Source organism: Lissotriton vulgaris, chromosome 3_1 (assembly GCF_964263255.1).
Source record: "Lissotriton vulgaris chromosome 3_1, aLisVul1.2, whole genome shotgun sequence".
Lineage (NCBI taxonomy): Eukaryota > Metazoa > Chordata > Amphibia > Caudata > Salamandridae > Lissotriton > Lissotriton vulgaris.
Genome location: NC_141689.1, coordinates 1,596,228,508 through 1,596,241,967, shown reverse-complemented (window position 1 = coordinate 1,596,241,967; position 13,460 = coordinate 1,596,228,508). Strand labels below are relative to the sequence as shown.

The following is a 13,460-nucleotide window of genomic DNA, read 5'->3' as shown; positions in this document are numbered from 1 at the left end:
CTGGGGTTGCATCTCCAGCCAGTCCAAGGTGATGTCCGGATTGTCAAAAAAACAGGTTTTACCATTGGCCTCAATCCTCAGCCGGGCCGGGAACAACATGGCATACTTCAGACCTCTGTCCCTGAGTTGTTTCTTGATCCCAAGAAATCCCTGGTGCTGTTTCTGGACCGCCTCCGCAAAGTCCGGGAAGAAGGAGAGACTGGTGTTTTCATATCTCAGAGGGCCTCCCAATCTAGAGGCCTGCAGGATAGTGTCTCGATCTCTAAAATTGAGCACCTTCGCAATCATTGGACGGTGGGGAACCCCAGGGCGTGGCCAACCTCCCGGGACTCCGTGTGCCCATTCAATAGTAAAAAAATTGCTCAAGCCCTTGGGCTTAAGGTGCTTTGAAACCAGGTCCTCCATGAACAAATCCGGGGCTGGGCCCTCCGCTTTTTCGGGAACACCAACAATCCAGACGTTACATCTCCGGGCCCTTCCCTCGTAGTCGTCCAGCTTCCGGCTTGTGATATCCCCTGCCCGCCTCAGCTCCCAGACCTCCTGCTGCAGCGATGCCACATCATCTGTTAAGCTGGCCATTTTAACATCTAGGGACATAACTTTTTCCCTGGTTTTGGTGAGATCCGCACAGATAAGGTTGACCTCAATAGTCACTGCATCGAGTTTCTGATCAAGCGGTTCCATTTTCTGTCTCAACGATGATTTCACCCCTTCTATGGTCGCCATTACATCCAGCAGTGTAGGTTCCGGGAGAGTGCCAGTTGAGTCCCTTCCCGGATCGTGTGCCTTCTTTACCTCAGGCGGGAAACCCCTGGGCAGCATGTACTGGTCCGGTTTATTGGATTGAACATAGCCGGTCCCCCTGGCAGACCGAGACTGCAGCTTCTCACTTTCGGGTTTAGCCGCCATCTTTACCCACACCAGAGCCTCCCCCCGTGTCCGCAGTCACTTCACTGAACCAAACCACGAGAGAGATCCAACCGCTCCGAGACCGTCCGTCGCACCACAGCCGAGCCGGGAATTAGGTCTACACCATCATTGTCAGGACTCGCCGGCTGGCCCCCCACGTCTTATTTAAGGGCAGTAAAGATGACCCAACAGCTTCGCCGCTGTCCACCTACCGTCCCTCGGGTACGTCCACTGGTGCATCCTAATCTTGGATGGGGTATCTGTCACGGACGTGGCTCAAGTCTCACCCCACAGGATGTCACATCCAGTCCTAAACCACCGCTCCAGTCACTGATCATCGCTCTCCCCTAAAGATCTGCCGAGGGGTTCCGATGTCAACAGGCTTGGGGCCCACTCCCCCACACTCAGGGTCATCTCACCCCCGCCTCCAGAAGATCTCAGCTGCTCACCTGCGCCAATGTCTCTATAAATCCCTCCGCCGTCTCTCCACTGGCGAGCACCATCAGGGTTTCTGCCTGGGGGTTCACACCGCTATGTCTGGGCCTACCTCCGAGCACCACAGGCCGGTTGAGCGTACCTCCTGGCACCGCCGCTTCTGCCAGTATTCTCGCTGCCAGCCGAGTCTTGTGCACCAGCCATCGACCTTCTCAGGCCACGCTGGTCTCGAACCCACCAGCTCCTCGCTCCGACCCTCTATCCCGCAACAGGGCCAGAGCTGTACCCAGGGGCAGTAGCACCCTGCATAGATCCGGCGCCACAAAGTCTGTCTAGGATGCGGGGGCGGGGTTCTCCCGCGAGCCCCACCAATCTCTCTCCGCTGGCCGGCGCCACCAGGCAGGCCCCAGGGTCCCTGCAACGGGGACTGCTTTTGAATCCCTGGCCCACCACTGCAATCCTTGGGCCGGCTGGCAACTTCCGGGAATCGGCGCAGCTCTTTATCTATTAGCGGCCGGCCACGCCCGCGACTCCAGCCCCTGGCTTAATTCGAGGCGGAGGCACCAAACCTTTAGGCTTCAAGCTCCGGTCCCCGGTCACTCAGCGGGACCGGAGCAGGACCGGATGGCACCCCAGGAGTTACGCTACCTGCTCTCTGGGTCAGCGCTGCAGGATCGTCTCAGGATGTGGGGGTGAGGATTCCGTCTCGGCGGAGCTGCTACCCTACGCGGCCATCTTGGGCGCGCGCATGGCTCCTCCAATATCAGTCCCTTTAACGCAGTGTTCTGCGTTAAAGGGGCGTGCAATGAGTGTTGCTGGGGGCGTTCCAGCACCATCCATGGCCTTTTGACAATGCTCCAGATTTGCGAGGCGTAAGAGAGGCGCAACGGGAGAAATATCTTTATTTCTCCTCATTTCGTCCTTTTTCTATGTGTGCTGCAGAATGCAGCTCACATAGAAAGAGTAAAAGCCTCTTGTGATTATTTTTGAACAGAGAGGTTTTCCTTCTTGTACAAAAATAATCATCCCCGCAAGACCGGCACCCTTGCACCATTGTGCAAAGGTGCCTGCGCTGGAGCAGGCGGCCCATTGTGTGCTGGCGCAGGGGAAAAGGACAGGAATGCATTGTATCATATAGATACGGTGCATTCCTGCCCTGTTCTTTTGCGGTAGGAAAGCGCAGCAGGAAGGCCTGCTGCGCTTCCCTACAGCAAAACCTCATAAATGAGGCCCCATAAAATGTGCAAAATAATATGAAATGGAGTGTTGTCTGCCTACTCCTGCCATCACATGGGCAAGTTAATTGATCCAGATTCGCGTTGTACCCCAAAAGAAAACAAAGTAGAAATTTTACTGTGCCTGCCCTTAAACGAAAAAATAATCACCTCTCCCAATGTCCTATTGACTTTAGGAGGTAACTAAGTGGAGTATTTGATTCTTCCACAATTGGCAAATAACTTTCTATAGACTTTTTTGGGATCTTCCTTTTAAATCTTAAAGTCCTGTAGTGATCATATAAAACCCCGAATCACTTTTTTGTTCATGTCAATGCACTCATCTTGGTTTGTAAAAATGTGTGCCTGGTTGATGCTACTAAGACCATCCCTTACTGCAGCGCGCCATGGTATATATTTCCCTTTATTACACTTGAGGCAGTCTCTAATGATCTCTCTATTCACAGAGGCTGCAGGATTCTTCCAAATCGCAAGCCAAAAAAGAACAGGTCATGCCTTTATGAGGTCTTTAACATAGTGCAATTTTAGTTTTGCATGGCAAATAAACTGTGACTTAGAAATCGGGGCTCCCAGTATTTTCCTACAAAATCTATTTTCTTCAAGTTGAATACTATTACACTTTGTGTGCTCCGATATCTCTGCGCCATATGTCGCAGTTGGAATGCACTGTGTTTTGTAAATTTTCAAAAGTGCTAGTATTATCCCTATCTTTTTAGGCTGCGGTAATCAATTGAGTTAGTAACTTTTGAGAACGTGTTCCTGCTATGTGCCACATGGTCAATCCATGAACCATTGGCAGAGAAAACAAGCCCAAGGTAAGGGAAAGTGCTAGTGCAATAGAGTTTTCGGTCATCTACAGTAATATAATTTAAAAGATGTTTTTTTGGGCCACAAGACATAATAAATGATTTTTTACAATTAGTAAACAAATCTAAACTACCCATAAAATCCACAAAACCCCGAACTAAAATTCGTAAGGCATTCAGCGACCATCCCATTAAAACAGCATTGTCCGCATACAATAAGGTGGGTACTAAGTTGCCGTTCATTTTGGGGACATCATCAGTAAGTACAATAAGGGATTTGTGCAAGTTGTTAATATATAAAATCAAATCAGGGGGGCCAAAACACACCCCTGCCTTACACCTCAATCAATTCTGGTGTCCCCTGAAACTTTCCCACTAGTGTTGATCCTTACACGAGCGCGTAGGTCTCTATGCAAGTATGGTAAAAAACGGACTAAAACATCATCTAAGCCGTACTCCAAAAGGATAGACCATAAACAGGACCAATTAACGAAAGTAAAGGCTGAGGTGAGGTCCATAAAAGCCAGATATATATAGGGGATTTGCTTGACCACAGTTTATTTTCCAATGATTAATTTGAGATTCAAACATTGTTCGATAGTCCCTACTTTGCTTTGAAATCCCAGTTGGCACGATTATAAAATATAGTCATCCTCGGCCCAAGCCCTTATTCTGTTGTAGAAGGCTCCCTAAAATTTTCAGTGTATTGTCTATTAGGGAGATTGGCCTGTAACAGTTGGGTTGCGATCGATCACCCTTTTTAAAAACTGGCACAATAATGCTTGTCGACCAGGTACTTGGGAGTGGGGCATTGATTAGATTATTAAAAACTTTTAATAAAAGGGGTGCCCAGAACTCAGGTTTAAATTTAATCAGATCAATAGGCAGCCTATCAGGACCTAGAGCTTTATTATTCAGACTTTGATTAACAGCATCTTCAACTTCCTGCAAAGTTATTTCAATTGCGGGGGGAGTCTTCAAGCTCTAAAACACTTCATTCTATGAGGGCAATGAATAAATCATCGAGAAGTGAGCTGCCCACGCCTCGCCTGTCACATTACAACTTATGGAAGATAGTGGTTGAGCAAGGGATCTCATACTTTTGACTGCAGTCCAGAAAGCATTCCCAATATTTAAGAGGGCGGCCTCTGGTAAGGCATCCCAGCGCTCATCAAAATCTGCTCTTTCCTCTGTAGGATGGCTACCTTAATGATTTAACTAGTACAAGGTCTCTTGGGGTTTTTGATAATGCCACACACAGCTGTATATCACTTAGTGAGCATTCACCATTAAACCATCTTGACCTAGGTTCCACTCTAGACATTGGTTTTGACAGTATAGACTTAATCTCCCCACATGGGGCATATTATCAAGGGGGTTTATCTCCACTTTTTTGGCTTTAAAAGCCAAGAAAGCGGAGATAAAATTATCTCCCTATTACCTAGCTGTCGCAAACACCAGTTAGCGACAGCTAGTAGGAGATAGCGAACATCTTGGGCCCCACTTTGCATGTCAGTGATATTTATCACTAATGACATGCAAAGTGGGCGTGCCAAGATGTTAGAGACTGGAAACAGTCGCTAACATCGCTATCTCGTATTACCAACTTTTGGAGATATTTGCACTAAGCGCGAATATCTCCAAAAGCTAACGCCTGCCCTGAGCAGTTCTTAGCCATGTTATCCAATGGGAGGTGGATAACATGGCTAAGAGCATTAGCTCGGTAATGCATGAATATCGCTGACTTTTCAGCGATATTCATGCTTTGCGGCGATTTTTATCGCATTAGCGATAAACCTTGGTAATACCAAGGTTTATTTGCAGTAAAAATCACCGCAGCTCAGCGGTAAATTTTTGTCTCTAACCAAGCAATAGCGATAATTATCGTTATTGCTTTGTAATATATCCCATAGTTTCCCAAAATCTCCAAAAAGATTGTAAAAGAATGAATGCTGGGGCTCAAAGCTCTGTTCAATAACCTGCAGCTGGTGCTTAAATGTTGGTGTCAAGAATATCAATGCTGCATAGTATTCCACCTCATGCCTTTTTAACTCACTACCAGATAATCCCTGCCCCAAAGTGTCACTTTTGCTGGTTACTGGATTCTCCATCCGTGACAGTTATTTCTGTCTTTCTCTGGCTCCATCTCTCTTGGCAGTTCGGGCTGGACTGTTCCCATGAGGCACAGGGTCAGACTGATCTGCATATAGCCATGTCTGAACTGGGGTGGCAGAGTGGGCTAAAGAACTGTGATGGATTAAACCCAGATCTTTTGACTGGGTGTGAGTGTTTGATTGGTTCAGATGCTCCATCCATTACCACCCCCTTTTGTATCGCTTTTGGCCACCATAAGTGTGGCAGGGTATGCTCAGACGTGAGTCCATTGCTCACTTTGCCACTGGATTCAAGCAAGCCGGGCTGAAAACGTCTGGAATGCCAGAAACCGGTCCTCGGAAGCTTGTTTCCGGTCCAGGGAAGGCATGGCTTGGCAGTTCGGGCTGGACTGTTCCCATGCGGCACAGGGTCAGACTGATTTGCATATAGCCATGTCTGAACTGGGGTGGCAGAGTGGGCTAAAGAACGGTGATGGATTAAACCCAGATCTTTTGACTGGGTGTGAGTGTTTGATTGGTTCAGATGCTCCGTCCATTACCACTCCCTTTTGTACCGCTTTTGGCCGCCATAAGTGTGGCAGGGTATGCTCAGACGTGAGTCCCTTGCTCACTTTGCCACTGGATTCAAGCAAGCCGGGCTGAAGACGGCTGGAATGCCAGAAACCGGTCCTCAGAAGCTTGTTTCCGGTCCAGGGAAGGCATGGGTTGGCAGTTCGGGCTGGACTGTTCCCATGAGGCACAGGGTCAGACTGATTTGCATATAGCCATGTCTGAACTGGGGTGGCAGAGTGGGCTAAAGAACGGCGATGGATTAAACCCAGATCTTTTGACTGGGTGTGAGTGTTTGATTGGTTCAGATGCTCCGTCCATTACCTCCCCCTTTTGTACCGCAGATTTAGAAACAGGGCATTTTCTTGCTTAACCATTCTGTGCCTATACCTGTCTGTAGAATGCACATCTGGGTGGGCTGACAGTTGGGCTCTTGTGCATTCAATCTAGACAGTCACACAAAGGGAGGTGAGGTGTGCCTCGCATATCCTGATGGGCCATCACCAGGCTTTTGCGGCTCCTTGAGCTAGAGCGGTAGGAGGAGCTGTAAATGACACCTCAATAGGGCTGAGTCTGTTCTCACACTAAGCTGTTTCCACACTCCCTCTGTAGTGTGTCTGGAGGTAGGTCAGGGAGAGGCACTTAAAAGACTTTCCTTTGAATTTTGCCTACTTCAAAGGCAGAAAGGGGCATCTGTATTGGACCTCTGACATCACAACATAAGAACACATCTGGACTGAGGACATTCTACCAGGAAGAAGAGCTGGATGCTGTAGAAGAGACTGGCTCTTTACCTGTTGCATTGTTGTGCTGGCCTGTTGCTTGCTGCTTCTGTCCTGGGAGCAAAACAACTGGACTTTGCTTTCTGTATCCTGCTTCCAAGGTTCTCTAACTGGTGTTAGCGACAGCTAGGTAATCGGGAGATAATTTAATCTCCGCTTTCTTGTCTTTTAAAGCCTAAAAAGCGGAGATAAACCCCCTTGATAATATGCCCCATTGTTTTTTCTTAATTCAGCCTGGCTGAAGAGGAAGATTCTCAACATTTCAAAGATAATTTTAAGTCTTTTATCAAAGATGCTGTACAAAAGGATGCTTCTGTTTCTATGTTGGACATTTCTAAGAATTTGGAAGCGTCCTTGTCCAGGATGTTTGCCTCCTGTGTAGAGTCTTCTATTAAAAGTAAAACACTCCCAGCCCCTTTGGATTCCTCTAGGGGTATTTACATTAAACTTGGTCCTCCTACCCGAGAGGTGTCTAAATCGGGGCCTCCCTCTTACCCTATAGTTATTTCCCATTTAAGGGATACTGATGATGATATTGCTATGGTTGATGACTCAGGTGTTTTGGATGAATCAAATGACATTTCTATTCATGGGCCTCCGGAGAAAAGGCGTAACATTTCTCCTGACGATGGTGGTGCGTTTCCCCCTGAGTCGAATGATTTAGTGGACTATCTGGGGGAACCTATGTTTAATCCCTCTCTTATTCACCACCCTAACTCTACTGAATCATTCCCTTCTTAGCATGTGGCTGAATATGTTTTTTTTTTATTTAGGTAATGCTCTTAAAAAGTCCACGTGAAATAAACTTAAACCAGAGTGCCCCCGTCCTTCCCTTCCTAACAATGTGACATACTCCTGTCATTAATCCTAACATGCTGATGTTTTTTACCAAGTCTGGCAAAGATCCCAAGAAGGGAGTAGATAGAGCCTGGTCTAATTACCAGGAGAGATTGTTGGATTTGGTGGGTCCTCTCACCAGAATTTTTGATCTGGCTGAAGAAGCCAAAATAGAAGATACTACCGTGGACCCTGATACCCTTTCTACTTGGGCCCAATGGGCTATTTGTATTTTAGATAATGCTAATGCCCATATTTCATTGGAGAGAAGGAAAATCCTTCTACTAAAGATTGATCCCAAATTAGTTTATTTTGCTTCTAAAGAAGAGGGTTCTTCTGCTACAGGTCTTCTTTTTGACGACTCTTTTATTAATTAATTGTGTAATATGTCTCTACTGATGCAACTATTGTTAAAGCCCAATCTTCTCTCAAGAATTTTTTTTACCCCTCTGGTTTCTGCCAAGGCCGGCAAAGATCGGAGTCGCTTTGCAGGCCGCTCCTTCAACAGAGGCTCCTTCAATCAGCAAGGTCAATCCGACTCCTATTCTGGATACAAACCCCACTTCTATCCTCGAGTTTCCTGAGGCTTCAGGTCCAGATGATACAGGAACAAAGGAGAACAGTACTCTGGGAAGTGTTTCTAATTCTGGCCCTCCTTCCGTAGGGGGCAGATTGGCTTTGTTTCTAGATTTTTGGATTTCTCTTTCCACAGATTCCTGGCTCATTCAGTCAGTTCAAGGTTATCTCATAAAGATTTATCACACTCAAGTTCGACATTACCTACGTCTTCCCCTGCACCTTTCCCTAGATCAGAACAATATCATTTGCATTGAGATTGCGTCTCTCCTTTCCAAACAGGCAATTCAACAAGGACCCTTCAATCCTTCAGGTTTTCTCAGCAACATTTTTCTAGTTCAGAAAAGAACAGGAAGTTTTGTTTGGTCTTAAAGGATTTCAACAATTTGTAGTTTATCGGCATTTCAAAATGGAAACCATCTTACATCTCAGAGACATTCTTATCCACGGCGATTGGCTGGTCAGACTTAATCTTCTGGACACTTACCTAACGGTTCTTATTTACCATTCACACAAGAAAGATCTCCAGTTTCAGTGGAAAGGTATTTTTTATCATTACAAGGTACTTCCTTTCAGCCTGTCCATGGCCCCCTTGGTGTTTCACCAAGATCTTATGTCCGGTGGTGGCTTTTCTATGAGCTCAAGGAATTCATCTGATTATATACCTCAACGATATTCTTATCATGGGTCAAGACAGAACCCTTCATCGTCAATTATGTCAGAATCTCCTATTTCAACAAGGTTTTCTCGTGTATCTTCAGAAATCTGTCTTACCGCCTTCACAACAGTTGGAGTTTCTTGGTTTTCTCATAGATGCCTCCTGTTCCATCCTCCAACTTCCATCTCACAAAGTTTCTCTTATAGAGAAGATGATTTGTCATTCTCTCTCGCTTCCGGTCATTTCTCTCAGGTCTTTGGGCCAGTTAGTAGGTCTTCTGGCCTAGGCAATTCAAGTCATATTTCCTGCCCCTCTTCATTATCGAGCCCTTCAGCGATTGATTCATCATCTTTGCAGGGGACTTGCCTATTCAGATCCCATTGCTCTCGACCAGGAGTCCAAGGAGGAACTTCTCTGGTGGCTTCAACATCTAGACGCCTGGAACGGAAGAACTATCTTCTCTGCCGCCCCAGATCTAGTATTAGAATCCAATGCAAATCAAATAAATTGGGGTGCAAGATGTGGCGAGTTCTTGACTGGAGGCGTATGGTCTCAGGAGTCCTTCTTACACATAAACAGTTTAGAGAGGCATGCAGGTTCCTTTCCACTCAGTCTTTCACCAAAAACAGAGTAAGCTGTTCCATTCTTCTTCGCATGGATATATTGATCAAGGTCAGATATATCAATCATTTAGGAGGTATGATGTAAAATAGTCTAGTGCATTTAGCCTGTCATCTTTGGGATTACTGCCTAAAACACAATCTTTCTGTTCAAGCAGTTTACCTTCGGTGTTCAATCAACTTTCTTTCATCTCTGGAGAAATGTCAATAGACCTTTCAGCTTCTCAGCTGAATTCCCAACCTTCTTTCTTTTTTAGTTTGAGACCGAATCCTCCGGCCCTCGCCACGGACGCCTTTCTCCAACATTGGGGTCAGAATCTTCTGTATGCTTTTCCTCCCTTTCTTCTCATTGCTCGAGTCCTAGCGCAAGCTCACAGGCAACTTTCTTCTCTTGTTTTGGTAATCCCCTTTTGGCAGGCACAACTGTGGTATCCTTCTCTGTTGGAAATGTCCTCGGACTTTCCGGTTTTGATTCTTCCTTTACCGGATCTTCTACTCAACCCATTGGGACATCAGCACAACATGATCCTAGACGGATCCCTGATGTTGATTGCTTGGAGGATTTGGGGTCATCCTAGAGAACCCCAGGAATTTCGGAAGAAGCTATCCAATTCATACAACAGTCATGGGCCCCTGGTACCTCTAGGGTCTATAAGTCCACCTGGCTCGCCTGGTGTAGCTGATGTTTGGACAGGAATTCAGATCCAATTTCAGCCAATGTCATCTTAGTGGTCAATTTTTTAGCTACCTTAGCTTTTCAAGGCAAAGCTTATCATATCATCACTACATAAAGATCTGCTATTTCTGCTGAACGTCTACGTGTCAATGGGAGACCCATTGGTGAACATCCTTTAGTTTCTCATCTATTAAAGGGAGTACAGCATGTTAAACCTCTTCTTAAAAACAATTGTATGTGGGATGTTAATTCAGTGCATACATTGTTTATTGATTGGCCGGATAATGTTTCTCTTTCTCTCAAGCAGCTTTCTGATAAACTTACTATGCTTTTATGTCTTATTTCTTTGAAACATTTTTCTGATGTGAGAGTATAAGATGTAACATCTTTTCACCTCTCTTCTCTAGGGGTCTCTTTCCAAGTTTATAGACATACTAAAATGAATCTATCCTCTATTCTTTATACCTTTTTCCTTCTCAACCTAAATTGTGTGTGGGTAATTATTTGAACACTTATGTATCACCAACTGCAGATTTGAGACTTCCTTCGTCCCCTATGGCTATGGCTTCTCAGGCTTTATGGGCTGGTGCTTCTTTACACGATAGTCTCAAATCTGCAGATTGGTCAAATGTGAGTACAGTTAGAACTTCTTACTGTAAACAAATTGTTCATGTTTCTGATTCTGTGGTTGCAATGCTTTGAACTTGCATAATAGGAGCCTCCGTGTCTTGCAATAAAATTGAGATTTTCCTTGCCTTGGTTTAAGAAAGGCTAGATTTTATTAAAGACACAGAGGTGAGTATTATCCGACCTCTTTTTTTCTAACCCTCCGTTTATTTTGCTGTGCAGGCTCCTTCTACCAGCACCTCCTCTTAAACTGGGTGGGCCTTCACCTGATTCAAAGAACTGCTCTTCGATCCTTGGATTTCTTCAAAAGTGTTTTGGACAATATTTTCAGATCTTTTTGATCTGTTTCTTGGACATTATTATTATGTTCTTTATTCTTTTATCAGTTTTTTTTTTTTTTATTTATCTGTTTAACTTCTCGCCTCAAGGAAAGAGGACTTGTTCGCAGTCAACATAATTATTGCTGTACTCGACATTTGATTGGGGGATGTATTGTGATGTCATTCAATAGTTTTTACATTGTTTTTCTGAGAAACGTCGTTCTTCTTGGCTGCTGTGAAAATAAGGCAAGAAGAGACTGCATAATACTTGCCTCCGTCTCTTTAATAAAATCTTGCCTTTCTGACACCAAGGCTAGGAAAATCTCAATTGTACAACGTGTAACCAGAAAATTTTGGTTGGATTCTCGACTTCCTCACTTGACCAAATTACATAATTCTACAAAATTCAGTTTACTTCACTGTGACTCATTTCTAAGGCCACTCTGAAAAAAATCACTTCAGAATATGTGCTATAGAAAAACCTTCCTTTGTTTTTAGTTTGATAGAAAATAATGACACTCCACGTACTACAACAATATTACATACATGATAACATTCGGAAGCAAGAAAGAAGGTGGCTTTTCCTCCTGACTTGCTTTGAAATAGATAAGATTTTAGCTACATGAAAACTAAAACAAAGCCATGTTTTCCCTAAAAATATTCCAGTCTCTCTCCTGAATCTGGTGTGTTGACATGTATGACATTTGTGATAAAAACAGTGCCAATGAAAAACTGATTTCCATTGGTTTTACTCATGGCACAGTTGTCAGGGAATAGTAGGTGAAGAGACATTCATATTTAAAATGTATTACTGTTTATTGATGTAAAAGCATTGATAGGATTTATTATACTATTCTGAAGCACAAGCTTTCAAAATTAAACTATTCTCAATTTGGAAGACTTGAAAGAGTCTTTATCATGTTTTTACTAGACATTTGCTGTATCATTAACATGAGTTTTTGATGGGCTGTCTCGTCCTTTGGCTCTTAGACTTGATCTGGATGTCTAGCTCTGCTCTGGTGCAGCTCTCTTTACACGTTAAGAACTTCCTGGGTATACCGCCACAAGGAGAACGCTCATAGCGCGATCTCCCGACCCCTTTTTATGATTATGAGAATTTCGGAGTATTCATGAAATTACACAACAATCTTGTTGCATTTTGAACAATACTACCCCAGGAACACACTTCCCTTTTGCTCAGCACAGTCAACGACTGTTACAGTAGGTCACGGGCCCTGCCGGGTCGGAAATATCACCAGTGGAGGGACCTTTCTATCCACGTAATTTGAATTACAGCACTGAGGAGTCGCGGAAACACTTTTCCAAACTCGACGAAAGACGTGTCGGCTGGCTGGTTCTGGAACAATTAAATATTTTGAAATATCACGCCACTGTGCTGCAAAATTCCTTGTGTTTCTGTTGGCTTTGGTTGTCCATACTGGTGTTGTAACATAGACCCGACTGTATGATAACTCATTAGTGTGTGCATAGGGCATTTTGGTAAAGGAAATGAAGGACAGGTTATAATAGTCTGAATAAACAATGTTATAGGGAAGCGATAAGGCACTATCAAATTGAAATGAAAACTGCTCAAGCTTCCTATTAAAAAGATATCATCAAGGAGGCGGCAAACGTGCCCAGAGAAATCTCATGAGTCGCTAAGGATCTTCTAGAGCTCCAGAGAGTCGATCCATCTCCAGAGACCAACCCGGAGCAGTGCAACGAACTAGCAGAGTTTTTTTTAGGCAAAATCAAAAATGTATATACCACTTTTCCCTGTCCACCCCACCCAAGCGATCTCATACAGATGGACGGGTCCTCCAGCAGTCCTGACCATATACTCAAGGAATTCACCACTATGGACCTGGCAAAGCTCTCAGCCCTCCTCTCCCAAATTAAATCGGTCTCCCCTCGTGACCCAGCCCCCCCCTCACATTCTACTCAGACCAGGAAACATGATACTCCTCCCGATGTTGGAAATAATAAACGCATCAATTACGTTGGGCCTTGTTCCCAGACCATGGAAGCATGCTATTGTGAAGAATCTTCGCAAAATAAACATTTTAGACCCTAATGATCTAGGCAATTACCAACCTATGTCAATGCTTCCATTAATAGCCGAAATACTGGAAAAACATGTGAACTCGTCCCTCTCTGCCTCCCTACAAAGGTATGACCTCTTGCACCCCACGCAAACAGGATTCCGCCCCAAGCACCGAACTGAAACAACTTTAATAGCTGTAGTTGAGGAAGCTTAGAGGATCCTTGATCAAGCAGGTGCAGTGGCCATCATCCTTCTCGATTTGAGCTCAGCTT

General features: G+C 44.8%; 1 pseudogene; it reads left to right on the top strand.

The window, feature by feature from the left end:
* Positions 1-1,089: 1,089 nt before the first annotated feature.
* LOC147728234 (uncharacterized) lies at positions 1,090-8,044 on the top strand (annotated as a pseudogene).
* Positions 8,045-13,460: the final 5,416 nt, after the last annotated feature.